The following is a 19,932-nucleotide window of genomic DNA, read 5'->3' on the forward strand; positions in this document are numbered from 1 at the left end:
TCAAGAATTTAGTATAGCCCTTCTTATGCATATAAATAGAAGGTGATTGTGTTTCATTTGAGCACATCTAAGAGTGCAACACATAAGAAGAAGGAACTTGTTGAACAGGAGAATATTTCTGTTTGGCTGCAAATAGGAAGTGGAGGACCAACGAAGAGAAAAAAGGGTTGGAGAGGTTCCTTTTCATGACTGTTTGGGGACCAAAACTATCTTGCAGGAAGGTTGAGTAAGAAGAGCCAAGTTCTGGGTCAGTTGTGGCATATTTAGGGTGTGGTTTTCCTACAAAGAGCATGTTGCAACCCTTGGAGACTTTCGTCGAGAGGCTGCAGGCATATTTGTGATTGGGACAGGGGGTCGAGAGGCTGTTTTGTGGGACAGAATAGGTCGTAGGCCTTAAAGCCTTGCACAAGTGGCAGCGTGGGCCTGTAAAGGGCTGGTTTGTACCCATAACAACAGCAAGTGGGTAGGGAATACTTGTGGAGGAAGTCCACAGCTGGAAAAGGGAGTGTTAGGGTGTGTAGTAGGGCTGACGTGGGTCACAATCATGCCCTAACTAGGAAACAATCATACAACAATATGTACATCAGACTTGGGTATGTTTGCTAGTGTTGGATCCTAGTTTGTGGATCAGTTTTATGTGTAGCCTGTGGGAGCCATTTGGAGCACTTGTCTTGATGGTTGAAAGCCCCTCCTAGGAGCAGATTTCACCGTGGAGTATTGGGCATCATTGGATTGGTGGAGGGAAGCGTGTTGATGGCCCAAAGTAGCCCTTAACAAGCAGTCATAACAAGAACTTGACAACTGAAGGTTGGGTGAAGTTTGGAGCCTAATGTGTAGATCTTTGATGGACGAAAGAGGCTACTAGATTGGTAGATTGGAGCTCAAGTGTTGGCCAACCTAGAAGAGCAAATTGGATCAGTCCGTGTTCATTGTAGCGGAAGCGACTTGCAGCAGTGATAGGTGACAACCCTCCTGGAGACTTTATGTGTTGTCCTTTGATGGACTAAGGGGTAGCTAGAGAGTAGAACAAAGCGAAGGACCGGTAGGACGAGATACGACATAGAGGTTGCAATAAGATTGCCATTGTATCTTGTATCCCTTGTATGGGAGCCCTAGACTGTTGTATTACTCAGTTGGCTTAATATAACGAAGATTGGGTTGTTGTACATATTTTTACAATATTTTAAAAAAACGTGTCTATACTTGTGCATGTGTGATTTACTGCTTTATATTGTTCCACTGTGCAAAGTAGTTCTGTTGAGATTCTTGGTTTGGTAGCGTCAGAGATTCCAAGATTCTATCCTAGACCTAAGATCGTGGAAATTCAGCACACTCTACTGAGAGCTCATGTCCTAGTTGGAGCCAAATGTTACCCACCACCAGTGGGTGAACCCAATAGGAGAATTTTTCTCCTAGAGTTGTCTTCAGCCGATAGCCAATAACCTCTTGCAGCCACTAGAGAGCTCGATGTGCCACCATTCTCTACGACTTAAGCTAGCCATTATGTGCCCTCGCCTATCTGTTATGATCGCATGTTTGAAGGTGGGCCTTCCAAACCCCGAAGGTATGACTTTCATTATGTAATTGGGTATATTTTCTTGCTTTTCTTGGACACATTTGGACATGAATTAATGGGGGGATTCAACGGAAAGAATGGGCTTGGTTTGTACTCTTGTTCCCTTGTCCCAACTTGGTGGTTAATCTTGTATCCTAGTCCCATGGGATCTCCTCTATTGGCTACTAGCTTTAGGAGAGGCATTGCATGGGAAACCCTGATTTTGGTTGCGAAGTCCTGTTTCCCTGTTGATTTCTGGTGGCATAGGATGCGTTCTAAGCCTCAAAATTTGCAAGGAGGCTAGGACACATTATTTCCAGAATAGCCAGAAATCCTTTTGGGAAATTTCACACGGAGATAGTTTTATTAAATTAATTAATTATTTTTAATGAATGCCTAAGTCTAAACTTGAGAAATTAAAATAATTAAAGGTTATTAATAAAATTGAGTGTGAATCTTCTAGAAAAAGACAGAGATCAAGTCAATATGATATGAGCCATTGATTAGAATTTAATCTGGGATGTTGATTAGTCAACGAGAAGATTATAAGGACTTCGATGGGCATTTGGAACATACACCAGGTAGATACTCAGTTGCCTAAGTAGATCGATTTTCTCACTGGCTAAAGTTCAGCAAGAGGAAATCGAATTCAGAGGGTGAGTTGTAGTTGAGAGAGAGAGGGTTTCAACAATAGTCGAGAGTGCAGGAAATGGTAGGAAGAGGCAGCGTAGAAGAGGGATGCAGATCACCAGCGCAGAGGCAGTGACGCAGGGACAGCACAGAGGGTGACTAGCGTGAGGGCAGCAAGTTCTCACAGGTGTCATAAATTCACTGTGGAGTGGAGAAATTTGTTTGTAAAATTTCTCTTAGTGATTCTTCTTCTATTCTGCTATCCGTAGATTGTACATGAGATTTTCTGAAGAATAATAAAAGAAACCCTCATCTGCTGCACTGGTTTTCCCACATTAGGTTTTTCCGGGGACAATTGTCCAAAAATAACTATGTTAATGTGTTATTGTTGTCCTAGTATTTTCCTTGCATTTATTTTCCGCGGTAATTAATTTGTGAAGACTGCAGTGTATGTATTTCGATATTTGCCTTAGACAACTGCAAATAATTTGTTCAGTAAATTAACAAATAGAAGAAATATTATCAGTTGCTGAAGTAGGATTTGGAATTTACGGATTTTCACATGGTATCGGAGCATAGACAGGAGGTAGGAGAGATCTTGTGCAAAAGAAAAGGGAGTAGCGTAGCACTGCGTAAGCAGTTGCTCGAAGTCCCTAGAAGGCTGCGTAGTCCTTGGGCCAGGCAGGTAAGATTTCGAGGGAGAGTTAATTCTTTGAGTGAGTCGGAAGAGAATCAATCTCCAGATCGAAGGGTTGTCAAAGGCAAAGGGAGCAACTGTGGTTCTTTTGCAGAGCAGATCTCTAGCTAAAACGCAGTGTCTTGCAGTAGTAAGTACAACTTTCAGAAGGAGAGTAGCACAGAACAACATGGATAGTCAAGATGTATTATCTTCCAGATTGGAATAAGAATTCGCATGTTTGTGAAGTTCAACATCAGTCGGTGTTTGGTATATTGATAGTGGGGCTTCAATTCACATGACTGGAATATGAGAGTACTTCTCTAGCTATCAAGAAGAGCAGATGGACTTCCATATCACTATAGGAAATAGAACAAAGTGTACTCTGATTTCAGTGTTCCAATTATAGGACCAAGGGTATGATGTATACTTCATTGGAAGGATGGTGTATGTCAAACATCCCAGTTGGAAGAAGATGAGACAAATTGGAGGTCGAAGCAACAGATTGTATAGATTGCAGCTCGAATCTCCAATGGCATTGATAGGGAGTAATCATAATGGTGAAAAAGAACTGAATGAACTATGGCACAGGTGAATGGGACACTTACACCATGGAGCACTGAGGATGCTTAGAGAGGCTATTATGGGAGTTCCAGTCCTCAGTACTGAGCATGATGGTGTATGCAGAGGACGCGTACTAGGGAAATATGCTAAGGCATCTTTTCCAAGAGTGACAACAAAGCAAGAGGCATGTTGGGAATGATACACTCAGATATTTGTGGCCTGATGTCCACGAAAGCTCTTAGCGGTGGTGAGTACTTTGTCACCTTATTGATGATCACTCTAGAAAAACTTGGATCTATTTCTTAAAGACCAAGGATGAGGTCTTTGATCAGTTTAGAGAGTTTAAGGCTCTCGTAGAAAACATGACAGGGAAAAAGATAAAGGTATTGCATTCAGATAATGGTGGAGAATATACAGATAAAAATTTAAAGATTTTTGCGCAAAGGAGGGCATCAAAAGAGAGTGGACAACTCCATACAATCCACAACAAAATAGAGTAGCAGAGCGGAAGAACAAAACAATCGTCGGGGCAACAAAGGCTATGTTATATGACCAGGACTTGCCTAGATTCTTATGGGTAGAGGCATGCAACACAGTGCTGTATATCCAGAATAAAACTCCTCACAGAGCATTGGGGAAGAAAACGCCTGAAGGAGTCTTCACAGGGAAAATGTCGGAGGTGAGTCATCTTAGGATATTCAGAAGTGTGGCATATTGTCACATTCTAGACGAGAAGCGTAGTAAGCTGGATCAAACTGCAGAAAAGGGGTGCCTTGTAGGGTATAACAAAACCTCAAAAGCATGCAAAATCTACATTCCAAGCAATAGGAAAATTGTAGTAAGACGAGATGCAAAGTTCATGGAAGATAGAGCTTTCAGGAAATATCGAGAGATGCCAGCAGATGTTCCATTAGTCCAATAGTAGCAGGGGTAGCAGGAAGGACAAGTAGGAGGACAAATATCAAGATCGAGTATCATAACCATTTCCTTAGCAGTAGGAGATCTAGGTAGTTCTTAGTGATGGAACAGGGGGAGGATTTGATTGAGCCTCCCATCACCAATGGTAGAACGAGTAGGGAAGTATGATAGATGCTGAGGGACGCAGAGGAGTTTGTCGGAGCTCCTAGAACCGACAAGAGGTAGTGTAGACCAAGGTTACTTGGGAGCGAGAGCGGGAGCGACATTTTCAAAAGCTCCCGGTTTGGGAGCAATTCGGGGAGCGATTTCTTATATATATATATATATTATATATTTTGATGCATATAGGTCAACAAAAGCATGTAGAATGATGAATTAGATATAAAAAACATAGATTGAACCATATAACAACAATCATCTAGAAGTTATAATCTTCATCAACCACGTCCACAAGTTAGTAACATACAACATATTGAGTCTCATGATTCATCAATCTTAAAGTTGCTTTCAAAATTCAATATATAACATTTATCATAATTGATCACCAAAGTTGTACTTGTAAGTGTAACCATTACAACAAATAATATCTAACATGAAATGAAATAACTTTCAACTTTCACGAAGCATCATATTCATAATTCACTACCAATGAGTTATATTTGCCAACTTCAAACTTAAATTGTCATAATCATAAATTGTTTACAAAAAATATCATAATAAATATGAAAGAGTCAACAATTATTAAAACTACTAGAAACTAGAAAATTCAAAAGACAAGTAAATCTGTTATCTACAGCTTCCTCTTGTCGCCACGAGAAATGTCTAAACCAGAAGCCACATGCCCTCCATGTGAGGATGTAGATGGAGGAGGCGGTGGAAGCAAAGGAACAATACTTGGAACTCGAGCATTGACACTGCTACTAGATGGTGTGGGTGGCATGGTTGTTGTTCTTTCATCTTCATATCTCATAAGCTCTTCTTCCAATTCTTCAAGATGCATAGTTCCATCCTCCAAATTATGCACATAAACCAAACTTTCTGCCTGATTTTCATTGAGTCTGTTTCTTCTCACATTATCTATGAAGCTGTAGGTGCTCCAACACCTCTCTGTAGAAGAAGTATTTACAACCTGTGAGAAAACTTTTTTTGCCAATTTTGGCAAAAGTCCCATGCCACCATATGCTTCCCACCATGTGAGAGCATCAAATCTGTCTCTATCTTCCATTGCATGCAAAAAACCAAACAAACCAGTGCAACTGAAGTATCTGCCTAATTCAAGACGCACATTAGAACACTCCACCCTGTCAGGTACCAACTTGTCTAATGCTTTCAAATATTTTGTAGATACCTGTTCATCTATATGGGGTTTGACCCTAGTCCCACCCCTAGGTGCAGGTTGGCCCAACCAAGATGGAGAGTATTATTTTGGCGTAAGGATATACGCCAAAGCATGTAGTGGAACATTAAGTTTATTCCACCGTGTACACACACAATTGTGAATCAGTGTATACAAGTTGGGATCATGTTTCTGAAGAATATCTTTTATTTGCCCCAACATGGTATCCATAGAAAATTTTAGGGGCGAATGTTCGCCCTTTGGCGAAATTAAGGGGTTTTAAATTTTTAGTGGGCGAATATTTTGTATCATAGTACATTTTTACAAATCTCCTCAAATAGCCCACCTTATTTTAAGGGAGAGGGTAAAAAAGGTAAATTTAGCCCTTGAAATTAGGAGTTACAACCTTCCATTCGCCCATTTTCAAGAATAGGTTTTATTTAAGTGAATCCATTCGCCCATTTTCAATAATAGGTTTTATTTAAGTGAATCCTATGGGCCAAAGGCCCAAATACCATATTTATAAAAGAGGTATGGTAAATTAATAAAAATATAAATAAATGAGAGGCATGGTAAATAAATAAAACATTTTTTATATTTACTCCATAAGTCCCCTTATATACATGCAAGGGTGTAAACAAATAAAAATATAAGTAAAGTGGAGGTATGGTAAATAAATAAAACATCTTTTTATACTTACTCAAAAGTTATGGTAAATAAATAAAAATATAAATAAACTAGACACATGGTAAATAAATAAAACCTCTTTTTATATTTAGTCCATAACCCTCGTTCTATTTATGAAGGCTCAAGAAAGAGGTTTTATTTAAGTGAATCCTATGGGCCAAATACCATGTTTGTAAAAGAGGTATGGTAAATTAATAAAAACATAAATAAACGAGAGGTATGGTAAACAAATAAAACATTTTTTATATTTACTCCATAAGTCACCTTATATTTACGAACACTCAAAAAATGCGTTATATTTAGGTGAAACCTATGGGCAAAATACTATGGGACAAATACCATGGACTAGATTGTTATTAATACCATGTAAAAAAACATTATTGACCCTAATATTAGTATTAATAAAAATAAAAATGGCACATGGTATTGACCCATGGTATTCACCTGGAATGTAGCCTATTTAAATGGGGGAATTAAACCAGCATAGATCCATCTTTACTCTGGATCTACTAACCCCCGAGAGGTATCAAATATTGTGATATGCAAACTAGCATAGAGTGAAAAAATATTTGATCTGATCAAGAGTAAAAATGGATGTTGTAATTTAATGTATGTTAAACATTTTAGCTTGGTTAAAATAAAAAATAAATTAAAAATCAACTATTAATTTTTATAAATTACTAATAGTAATTTTTAAGCTCCAGGTTTATGATAACCCATGGTAATACCATGGTATTCATGTGAGCATAGACTATTTAAAGGGGAAATTCTATCATCTTAGATCCATCTTAATTCTGGGTCTACCAAGTGCTCAGAGGGATAAACAGATTTCATCCCCCTAAGAGTGGTAGATGTGGAGTTAAGATGGATATAGGTTGGTTTTTATGATAATGAAGATATTAAATAGACTTAGGAACTTATTGTAAAAACATCTTAGGGTGAATGGTTAAAGCATAGACATTGGACAAGTATATTCGTATACTTCTGTTTTAAACTAAAACAAATCCAGGGCTAAAAGGAATGGATTGATTGCACTAGTCATCCTTCTATAACTTTCCAACATATGCTGGAGTAAACAGATTGTAATTTGGGTAATTTTTCTAATTGCAAACAGGAACATACTTGTGTATGTGTATTGGCAGGGTGGTTACGAGGTCCCTAGAAGTGATGAATTTGAATTTTTCTTGGTTTTATATATAGTATTAGGTTTTTTCTCATGCTTTCTGTGAATGGCACGGGTGAATTTTATCCTACACCCACTAGGTTATCGATATGTAATTTCGGTAATTTTGATTTCAAAAGATATTTTAAAGAAATGCAATGATTTCATTTGTGTATTCAATAAACACGAGATTTTATAATTGAGTAAAATATTCGCCATGCCTGGTGAGAGATTCGCCAAAAAATTATATATACATATCATATTATTGATAAAATCGCCTTCCATTTTTCCTATATACCATGGAGATTCGCCCATTTATTATACATGTAAATTTAGGGGGGGTTCTTAAAATTTTCCCTAATGGTATCCATTTGCTCATACACCTCCCCAATCACTAGTTTATCTGTATCAGCAAAACGAATCATGTGATAAATGGGCTTGGTGAATTCCATTACTTGCCTCACACATGCCCAAAACAGACCATCAAGAGCGACCTCCTCCACCTGTTCAAAACCTCGCTTGTCAGCTGCATTTGTAGCCCTGTCCTTTAATACCTGCCAGTGTGGACTTGATACCATGCTAGCCAATGACTCTCTTACCTTCAAAAGGCATTTGAAGGTGAGGTAATAGCTAGCAAATCTAGTCTTTGCAATCTTCAACAACTCCAATTTTGAGTGACTGCAGAAAAGCCCATGGGTATTGCTATGATTTGTAATAAATTCTATCATTTGTTTGCCTCTCTTGTACAAATCACCAATTCATTTGTATTGTTGGTTTTTGCTCTTAATAATATCATGCAACAAAAGGTTCATTGTGTGAACCAAACACCTAAACCAAAATATGTTGGAGTATTTATCCTCAATAATTGCTCCCGTTTCCTTACAATCAGTGACATTATCAGTGATGACTTGGATGACATTGTATGGCCCAATACGTTCAATTGTTTCAAGTAATGGTTCTGCAATGTTGATGGCGGTCTTGAACTTATCTAAATAATCATATGCTGAAAGAAAGATGGCACGACTAACAGACACAACAAGAACACTTATCAATGGCTTGCCTTTTACATTTGTCCATCCATTAGATACAATGGACACCCCATGCTAGTCCAAGAATTTGTCATTCTACCCAAATTATGTGATATTTTTGCTTTTTTGTGATCAAGTCCAATGGTTCTAGCCTTGTCATACCAGGGCTCTTGTATCCTTTAGGGGCATCATTTATGGCAGAAACCATTTCATGCCAATAAGGTGATTGAAGAACATTGAATGGTATCCCAAATGCATTAAGAAACCGGTAAACTTTTGAATCCACATCATTCCTACACCCTTCATCAAGGCAATTTGATATGGTTCTACGCCTTAAAGAGATGTTTGGTGACCCTGTGCCTCCATATCCATTGCCATGGGAGGATGCTGAAGGAGTTCTTCATGCACGTTGATGTGATTGTGAGATATGTTCAAAGAAACCCTTTGATTTGTTAGATTTGTATTGGGCTTCCTCCTCTTCCCTTATGTATTTGGCTCTATCTGCTGTTGACACACTTGCACAAGTTTTGATTCCTATTTGTTTATCTCCATCCCATGGCCTTTTCCCACAGAGGTGCCTTTTGGCATGGGTGTATGAACCTGTGTAAGTATTGTTGCAATGGGGGCAGTGAAATTTAGTGGTTCCACCCCCTTTCCCTGTTTTAGGCCTAGAAACTTATTTCCACAATGGGTTTTGGTCTTGTTTAGTTTTTTGGGTTGAATCATGTTCACTCTCTTCCTCCTCACCAAATTACTCTTCGGGGTTTTCATCAAATCCACTATAACCCACTTTTGCATCCTCTTCTTCATGTTCAACCCTTCTTTTTCTACTCTCCAACACCATAATAACCAAAAAAGGAACCAAGAAGAAGAAAATGCCGAGCCATATAAACATGATGTTTGAAATTTGAAGTTTTGAATCTGCAAAAAAATGGATGAATGGGAATGGGAAATAGAGATTTTTTATTTATTTATTTAACAATGAACATAAAAAAAAATTGCTAGATTAGAGTGTAGATCCTACCTCTTTGGCCTTCAATTAGATGTGCTCTAGCCATGAAAATTGGTGGAGAGGCTAAGGCACATGAGATTTCCAAGATCCATAAATCGTTTGGGGAAATTCCACCTAGATGGAGAGATATTAAAATAATTAATATTTTTAATGAGACCTGAGTCTAAACTTAGGAAAATTAAAATATTAATGTGTATTAATATAATATGGGTGAGAAAGTTCTAAATAACGAGGATCAAGCCAAATTTAATCTTAGCCGTTGATTAGGGACTTAATCTCGGCCGTTGAATTGTCAACAGGAAAAGTATAAGAGGAGGCTTGAGGGTTAGTTGGAGACACACCAAGACACCAAGAGAGATTAGTCAGTTCGATTTTCTGGGGTAAGGTTTGCCGAGGAAATTGAACAAGTGATTAGTTGCAGTGAGGGGCAGCTTGGTAGGAGGCCAAGGAATACATATCAGAGAGGCAGCAGTGTGCCAAAAGAGGTAACACAGAGCCTAGTAAGGTTGACGCAGAGGCTAAGGGTGCCAGCACAGAGGACACATAGGCTAAGGAGGCCAACGCAGAAGGCACTGAGGGCCAAAGGAGCTGACGCAGAGGCCTAGAGGCTAACGCAGTTGACACGGGCTTGAGAAGCTGCCCTGAGGTGATCTAGTGGGATAGACTGAGAGTTGATTGGCTGATGCAGAGCCACAGAGGGTGACACAATCCCTAAGAGGGTGATGCAGTTCCAGAGAGTGCATGGGGCAGCGTTCGCTGTCCAACATAAGGAACAACTAGAGTCGCTGTGGGGATCGTTCATCTGGTTGCTGATGAGCCGGAATATCTGTCTTCGGATAGAGGTATTGTTGCCAAGCAAATTCTCTGAAGGGTGAGCCATTTCTAGCACCCTAATTATATTCAAAATTTGCTTAATAATAAAACCCTCTATCCGCTGCACCGGTTTTCTCGCATTGGGTTTTTTGGAGGATGATTGTCCAAAAATAACGGTGTCCCTTGTGTTGTCTCAATTTATTGCAGTTGTTGATTTGTATGTTTGTGAAAGCTGCAATTGTGTTTATTTCAATATTTATGCATATAAATAACTTGTTAATGTAAAAGACAAGTAGGAGATAATAAACCAGATATTGGAGTACGGGTTTCTGATGTATTAGATTCATAATTCTCACATGGTTTCAGAGCGATTGCAGATCACAGGAGGACTGAAGACGCCAGCAGAAGAAATCTGAAAATTTGTAGCAGAAGCAGTTGTCTCGAGAGACAGCGTTGTTCCAGAGCTGAAGCGACAAGAAAAGAGGTGACGCAGTGACGCAGAGGCTCACGCAGAGCCTGCGTCAACATTTCGAGCCAAGGGAAGGGCCAACGCAGAGGCAGAGAGAGGTAGAAGAGGCTCACATAGAGCCACGCCATCCTACTCAGCCAGGTAGGATTGGCGTAGCTGGCCAGAGGAGCAGATTCAACCTTCTTCGTGATTGCGAAGAGCCTGAAGGGCTTAGATTCTTAAATTGCTAGGGCTAAGGGAGCTGTGCAGATTGTGATTTGAGGAGCTGGTGGGACGTTGCTTCTGTTTGAGCAGGACAATGTCTAAAGAGATGGAACCAAGGTAGAGGGAAGCACTACCTCAACGGATTTCTAGCCAAGAAATCCAGATCCAAGTTGCAACAGCAAAGGAGGATTGGAGAGGAGTGATTCGACAGTTGGCTGATTTCCAAGAGGGAAGTCGAGACTCAGAGGGAGTCTAGAAGAAGAGAAGATATGGCAGTGAACGGATTGAGGGATTAGGACAGATTGGACGAGGCTTCCAATTTTGTCATCTAGAAGGCCAGGATCCTGACAATCCTAGATAAACATCGCATCAAGGACTATGGCTTGAAAACTGTAGTTGTCCCAGTTGACCCCAATGCTAATGAGAAGTATGAGGAGGTCAAGATGAAGGCGAAATGCATGATCCTAGACGGGATCAAAGATCATGTCATACCACATATTGCTGAGAAGAACACAACAAGGGAGATGTGGGAGGCCCTGAGCACCTTATACCAGGGCTCTTTCGTGTAGCGGAAGATGCTATTGGAGAATCAACTGAGGTCATATTAGAAATAGAAAGGATAGGAGATAGATCACTTCCTCCTCTGGTTGCAAGGAATTTGCGGCCAACTTACTTCCATAGGGTCTACACTGGATCCAGAGTTTATGGTTAGGACTACTTGAATGCAATCTCCGAGGACTGGGAGACGTTTGTCCAAAGAATCTTGGGTAGAGCGAATCTCCCCAGTTGGGAAGAGATGTGGGCAGCTCTTTGAAAGGGAGAGATCAGGAGGTTGACCAAGGCGGGGAGTAGTGGTAAGGGAGTTCAAGTCAAGAAAGAGGAGGAGGAGGATGCGGCTTTAGCATCTGGACAACAAGGGAAGAGGAAGAAGAAGGACATCTCCAAGGTCAAATGCTTCAACTTTGGGGAGTTGGGACATTATGCATCTTAGTGCCCCAGGAAGAAAGGCAAGGGAGAAGCTTCCGATTCAAAGGCAACTTCAGCTAAGGCGGAGAAGGATGTCAAGATTGATGACGATTATGCCATGAGTGCTCATGTGCCTCTAGAGAAGAGGTGGGGAGACATCGAGTTGTAGTCGAGAGGACTACATGCAGGGGAAGGATCCTTGAGGTGCTCAAACTCTTGGATCACATCCGGCTACGAGAGCCCTTAACGACAGTAGCATGATGACAGGTGTCAGGTGGAGCAAAGTGTGGTGGAGCGGCAAGGTAGTGCTAGAGTGCAAAAGTCTGTAGCAGCGCAGTGGAGGTTGCAGCGGTGTGAGAGGCACAAAGGTGTTTGCAGCAACGCAGTGGCAACAGAGGGAGCACAGGATAGCAGCAGAGGTAGCTTCAACATCATGAGGCTTCTAGACTGATCGGGATGTCAGTATTTGGGTGAAGTCAGTTACTTACTTCTCGATAACTAAGTTGCAGTGCAATAGTTAGCACTGGCAGTGCTATGGGCAACATCATGCAGCATGTGGGAGCTGCAGTACAGATGTAGCAGTGGCAATGGTAGTGTCATGGGCAATAGTACAAGGAGCAGTAGTGCAGTGGATGTGAGGCAGTAGGCCAAACATCAACATAGGTACCAATGTGGAGGATTATTGTGATGTTTCTATGATGAAGCATTACTAGAGCACATTCCTCGCTAAGAGGGAGTGTTGATTTTTGGTAGCATCGGATGTGCTTTAGCCATGAAAATTGGTGGAGAGGCTAAGGCACATGAGATCTCTAAGACCCAGAAATTGTTTGGGGAAATTCCACCTGGATGGAGAGATATTAAAATAATTAATATTTTTAATGAGACTCTAAGTCTAAACTTAGGAAAAATTAAAATATTAATGTGTATTAATATAATATGGGTGAAGAAGTTCTAAATAACGAGGATCAAGCCAGATCTAATCTTAGCCGTCGATTAGGGATTTAATTTCTGCTGTTGAATCGTCAACAGGAAAAGTATAAGAGGAGGCTTGAGGGTTAATTGGAGACACACCAAGACACCAAGAGAGATTAGTCAGTTTGATTTTCTAGGGCGAGGTTTGCTGAGGAAATCGAACAAGTGATCAGTTGCAGTGAGGGGCAGCTCGGCAGGAGGCCGAGGAATACATATCAGAGAGGCAGCAGAGTGCTGGAAGAGGCAACACAGAGCCTAGGAAGGCTGATGCAGAGGCAACAAGGGTTGACGCAGAGGCTAAGGAGGCTAGCGCAGAGGACGCAGAGGGCCAAAGGAGCTGACACAGAGGCCGTAGAGGCTGATGTAGTTGACACAGAGGGCTTCAGAGGTTGCGCTGAGGTGATCTAGTGGGACACATTGAGAGTTGATTGGCTTACGCAGAGCCAGAGAGGGTGACGCAGTTCCAGAGAGTGCGTGGAGCAGCTTTCGCTTGTCTAGTATAAGGAGCAGCTAGAGTCGTTGTGGGGATCGTTCATCTGGTTGCTGATTAGTCGGAATATCTGTCTTTGGATAGGGGTATTGCTGCCAAGGAAATTCTTCGAAGGGTGAGCCATTTCTAGCACCCTAGTTGTATTTAGAATCTGCTTAATAATAAAGCCCTCTATCTACTGCACCAGTTTTCTCGTATTGGGTTTCTCCGGGGATCAAGGTGGATCTACAAGATCAAGTACACTGCAGATGGCAATATAGAGAAGTATAAGGCTATGTTTGTGGCAAAGGGGTACGCATAATAGGAAGGAATAGACTATGAGGGGACCTTCGTCCCAGTGGCTAGATATACCTTTATCAGATCCGTTATATCCCTAGCAGCTCAAATGGGATGGGAGATTCACCAGATGGATATCTGTGAAAATTCTTACACTCTGAAGGAACCCCTACTGCAGCAAATCTAAATCTCCTTCACCTACTTGATTTTAAATTCATCAAGTTATTCTTCTGAATACTGAAGCAAATTACTTTTGCAACCTACACTAATTAATTATTTGATCTCATGAAATAGAAAACAGAGCAAAGAACAATATAGATAGGAAACACTTATTTTTGGACACAATATTCCCCAGAAAAACCTAATGCGGGAAGACCAGTGCAACAGTTCTGAGGGTTTATTATTATGCAGGAGAAATATCTGAATACAATTCTTGGATGCTCATCTAGCAATCCTTTACAGAGAAATTACTGGCGGAAAATTTGAGTGAGTTTTACGTCACTTCACCCGACAGAATTCTGGCTGATTTGGCACAAGACTGGCTGGCCCCCGCTATTTCTGCACTGGCCCTGCCTTAGCCTTTCAGGCTTTGCATCAGCTTCTCTGCCCTCTGCATCAGCTCTCCCGGCTGTTCCGGTAGTTCCCGTCAGTTTTAGCTTGTTCCAACAGTTCTGGATTCTGCGTGACAGAGAACTTTTTGTTTCTGCATTGGCCCTTCTGACTCTGCATCAGGACTGCGTGGACCCAACGTCGGCCTTTCTCAACTACTGCGCTGCCTCTCTGCAAGCTCTCTCCGCCTCTCTGTCAGTATTCCCCCGAAAGTCCTCCTCCCGAATTCTCACTACCCCTCTGCTGCTGAATGATCACTTAGTTCGAATTTCTCAGCTTCCTAGCCCAAGAAATCAAACTCCAGATCAATTCTCTCTTTCTGTGTGTGTATTTCCAAATGAACCCCAAGCCTGCAGAATCCATTTTATACTTTTCCTATTGAGTCTTCAACAACCGAGATGAAGTGTTTAATCAACGACTAAGATTAAAACATGACTTGATCCGCCTTCTAGATCATTCTCACCCATATTTTGATTAATACCCATTAATATTTTAATTTAACTAAGTTTAGACTTGAAAACCCCATTAAAAATATGATTAATACCCATTAATATTTTAATTTTCGTAAGTTTAGACTTAGGAACCCCATTAAAAATATTAATTATTCTAATAAAATACAATTCGGGTGGAATTTCACCAAACGGTTTCTGGGTTCTTTAGAACTCATGTACTTTAGCATCTCCACCAATTTTCAAGGCTAGAGCACTTCCAATGCTACCAAAAACTAACACTCCCTCTTAGTGAGGAAAGTGCTCTAGCAACAATGTCCACCTTCATGCTGCTTTGTTTTTGAAGCACCTCCTTTCTGCACTATTGCTGCCACCAACACTGTGCTGCTGCTTCCATTGTACTGCTGCCCATGACACTGCCATTGCTGCATCTGTACTACAGCTCCCTCTCAAACGCTGCTAGCACTGCCACTGCTAACACTACATCCGTACTGCAACTCAGTTGCTGAGAGAAGCAACTGAAAAACATCCAAAATTAGCTGAACTTAACTTAGTTCAACATAATACAATGAATGTTGGAATCTGACTGCTGCTGATTCTAACCCTTTGAATCTTCTGTGCTGCTGCTGACTCCTGCACTGTGCCAATTGCACTGCTGCCAACCTTGCTCTGCGTTGATCAGTCGCTGGTCCCAAGCTACTGCATCTGTCTTTCAAACAATCCATTGCATCATATGACACTAAGTCCATCTTGCTACTGCTGAATCTTGGGCTCATGTAGCAAGGAATTGATCCAAGGGGTGGACTCCTCAAGGATCCTGTCCAAATGTAGTCTTCCTGACTACAACTCAATATCGCCCCATCTCCTACCTGGAGATGCGTGGGCACTCATGGCAAATTCAACCTCGTCAATCTTTGCCGAAGCAACCTTAGGATCATGTTTCTCATCCTTGTCCTTTTTTTTCAAAGGACACTAGGATGCATAGTGGCCCATCTCGCCATAACTGAAACATTTCACCTTCGAAATGTCCTTTCGCTTCGTCTTCTACTGTTCCTTTGATGCTAGAGCTGCGTTCTCCTCCTCCTCCTTTGTCTTTGTGCCACTCCCACTACTACCACTGAGATTGACCTTGACTAGGTCCCTCAACTTCTCCTGTTGAAGAGCCGCCCACATCTCCTCCCATGAAGGTAGTTTCTCTTTGCCCAATATGCTTTGGACGAAAAATTGCCATTCATCCGAGACTCCATTTAGGGCTATCCTCACCATCGCGGTTGGTTGAGGAGTGGACCCCACTGCAACAAACTGGTCTCTAGTGTCCTGAAGATGCTGAAGATAGAGGTTCACCCCTTCTCCTTTCTGCATCAAAGTTCGTTGCAACTTGTGCTCCAAATACATTTTCCACTGTTCGGAAGAGCCTTCATACAGAGAAGACAAGGCTTCCCACATCTCTCAAGCTGTATCCTTGCCTTGCAAGGATGAGACCACATGATTTCAAACTCCATCGAGGATGAGCCTCTTTGCCTTCCCCTGCTCGGCCTTGTACTTCTTTTGATCGTTGTCAACAGGAACAACCACAACACTTTTGACGTAGGCTTCAAGATCATACTCCTCCAAAACAACTAAGATTATGGTATTCCATATGACATAGTTGGAAGCACCTTCCAACCTGTCCTGATCTCTGAGCCCATGTGATGCCATCTCACCCAACTGTCGAACTGACTCCTCTAGTCACTGCTTAGTACTTGCTCAGCTGCTCAACAAGTGAGAAATTCGAACTTTCTGGTGGAAAGTGTTGATTTGGGGTAGCATCGGATGTGCTCTAGCCACGAAAATTGGTGGAGAGGCTAAAGCACATGAGATCTCCAATACCCAGAAATGGTTTGGGCAGAATCTAACCAGTTTGGGAGATATTAAAATAATTAATATTTTTAATGAAGTCCCTAAGTCTAAACTTAGGGAAAATAAAATATTAATGTGAATTAATATAAAACTGAGTTAGAATGGTCCAAAAGTCATGGATCAAGCCAGATTTAATCTTATCCGTTGATTAGGGATTTAATCTCGGTCGTTGAATTATCAACGAGAAAAGTATAAGAGGAGGCTTGAGGGTCACTTGGAGAACACACCGAGTTGATCAAGAATTCGATTTTCTGGGGCAAGACTTGCTGAGGAAATCGAAGGAGTGATCAGAGTTGTAGTTGAGGGGCAGTGAATGCAGTAGCAAAGAGGCAGAGATAGTACCGGGAGCATTAGCGCAAAGGTCGGGAGAGGGTTGACGCAGAGCCAGTTAGAGGCCATGCAGAAGCAGCCAGAGGTCACGCAGAGGCAACTAGGAGCTGCGCAGAACCTGAGGAGGGCAAACGCGGGAAACACAAAGGCTCCAGAGGCTAACGTAAAGCCCAGAGAGGCTGACGCTGGGCCAAAGAGGCTGACGCAGACCCTAGAGGTTGACGCTGGGAGGTTTCGTGGGGCAGATTGGCGCTGATATCTGTCTCGGACTGGGGGGTACTACATCCGAGGGCATTCTCCGTTGGGTGAGCAATTTCTGGCACCTAGATTGTATTCTGAAATTGCTTAATAATAAAACCCTCAGATCGCTGCATGGTTTTCCCGCATTGGGTTTCTCCGGGGACATTAGTACAAAAATAATGGTGTCACTTGTGTGCTTGTTTTTCCTTCAGTTGATGATCTGTATGTGTTGAGACTGTACTTGTATTTATTTTCAGTATTTACATGGTAAATAACTTGTTAATTAACAGAACAAGTAGGAAGAAATAAATCAGAAAGTACAGGAAGGATTTGTAACAGTTAGACTTAGAAATTCCAACATCGTATCAGAGGAAGGTTGTAGATCATAGGATAACTGAGGGCATCAACTGAGCAGAGCAGCAACAACAGAAACAGCTGTCCCGAGTGACAAAAGTTGTTCCTAGTGGAAAAGTAGCAAGGAAGGGGCGACGCAGTGCTTGCATCATCAGTTCGAGCCAGGAAGAGCATCAGCGTAGTGGTAGAGAGGAGCATACTTGACCTACGCAGTGCCCAGAAATCTTTCTCAGTCAGGAAGAATTGACGCTCGTGGCCAAGAGGTACGGATTTTGCTGGTGCCAGGATTGTGCAGAGCCTAGAGGCTCTAACCTTTAGTTTGCTGGGGCATAGGAGGCTGTGCGTAAGTTGCGGAGTGAAGTTGGTGGGGTACTGTGGTTAGAACAATACATAACAGGGCAAGACCAAGGAGGAGGGAGTTGCTGCTGAGGATTTCTAGCCAAGAAATCCGATTAGTGGTGCAGCTGCACTAACGATTGGAGTGGGGGCATCTTGACACTGGTAGAGGGGTTTCCAGGAGGGAAATCATGGCTCAGAGGGAGTCACATCGAGAACTTCTAGGAGGGAAATAGAGAGATTCGGAAGAGTTGAAAGAGGAGCAGCGAAATGGCAGTGAATGGGGTTAGAGATCAGGACAGACTGGACGGAGCCTCAAACTTCATAGTCTGGAAGGCCAGGATCTTGTCCGTTCTAGACAAAAATCGTCTCAAGCACTTCGCCTTGAACATGATAACGATCCTAGTTGACTCGGCTGAGAACGAAAATTACGAGGAGGCAATGGCGAGGGCCAAGAGCATCATCTTTGACGAGGTCAAGGACCATGTAGTACCACATATTGCCGAAAAGGACAGAGCAAATGTGATGTGGGAGGCCCTGACGAAATTGTATCAGCATACTTCTGTGCAGAGGAAGATGCTACTAGAAAATCAGTTGTGGTCATAGTAGATGCAAAAGGGAGAATAGATAAACACCTTCCTCAGTCGATTGAAGGAGATTCGGGATCAATTGACTTCCATAAGGGCAACGCCAGATGAAGAGATGTTAGTGAGAACAACATTGAACGCAGTCTTAGAGGATTGGGAGGTATTTGTCCAGAGCATACTGGGCAGGTCGACCCTTCCAGATTGGGAGGAATTGTGGGCAGCTCTTCATCAAGAAGAGATCAAAAGGCTAACCAAGGCGGGAAGCATCGGCAAGGGGGTTAGAATCAAGAATGAGGAAGAGGAGGATGCTTCCCTAGCATCTGAGGGAAAGTAGGAGAAACGGAAGAAGAATGACCTCTCTAAGGTCAAATGCTTCCACTGTGGGGAATTGGGTCACTATGCGAGCAGTGTCCGAGGAAGAAGAGCAATGGAGAGGCTTCTGAGACCAAGGCTTTTCCAGCAAGGGCGGAGAAAGAAGTGGAGACAAACGATGACTGTGCCATGACTGCTCATGCACCACTTGAGAGGAAGTGGGGAGACATCGAGCTGTAGTCAGACGGACTACAGGTGATGAGGGGCAGGATCGTCGAGGTACCGAACATCTTGGATTATACCTTGCTACAAGAGCCTCGAAGAGGAGTAGCAGGACTAGTAGATGTTGGTAGAGACAGATGCACATGGAGCGACAAAGGGAGCTACAGTGCAGGAGTCCCAGGACAACGTGAGGTAGTAGTGCGAGATGCACAGAGTTGTTGCAGTAGTGTAGAGGTCAGAGAGGGAGTACTTGTCAGTGACAGAGGGAGCTTCAGCATCGGGATTGTTTTTAGCCTGACGGAGATGTCAGAGTTGGGAGATCAGTTACTTACTTCTCAGTAACTGAGTTGCAGTGCAGCAGTTAGTAGTGGCAGTGCTATGGGCAGCACGATGCAGCATGATGAGAGGGGTTGCAGTGCAGATACAACAGTGGCAGTGGCAGGGCCATGGGCAGCAGCACGGATGTAGAGGGAGTTGTCGTACAGATGTAGCAGTGGCAGTGGCAGTGGCAGGGCCATGGGTAGCAATACATGATGCAGCAGTGCAGAGGATGTTGGGTAGCAGGCCTAGTATCAGCACAGGGACTGATGCCAAATGATCAGGGTGATGCTCAGTGAGGAGTATTACTAGAGCACAATCCTCGCTAAGAGGGAGTGTTGATTTGGGGTAGCATCGGATGTGCTCTAGCCACAAAAATTGGTGGAGAGGCTAAAGCACATGAGATCTCCAATACCCAAAAATGGTTTGGGCGGAATCTAACTAGTTTGGGAGATATTAAAATAATTAATATTTTTAATGAAGTCCCCAAGTCTAAACTTAGGGAAAATACAATATTA

General features: G+C 42.3%; 1 protein-coding gene across 1 annotated transcript in view; it reads left to right on the forward strand.

Moving 5' to 3' along the window:
- The window catches only part of LOC149244300 (preprotein translocase subunit SCY1, chloroplastic-like), a 245,387-nt gene that overhangs the window by 200,035 nt on the left and 25,420 nt on the right, over window positions 1-19,932 (forward strand). The gene's annotated exons all lie outside the window — the stretch shown is intronic.

This window comes from Pinus tabuliformis, chromosome 8 (genome assembly GCF_031772625.1).
Source record: "Pinus tabuliformis cultivar Carrire ecotype Pingquan chromosome 8, CPIR1, whole genome shotgun sequence".
NCBI lineage: Eukaryota > Viridiplantae > Streptophyta > Pinopsida > Pinales > Pinaceae > Pinus > Pinus tabuliformis.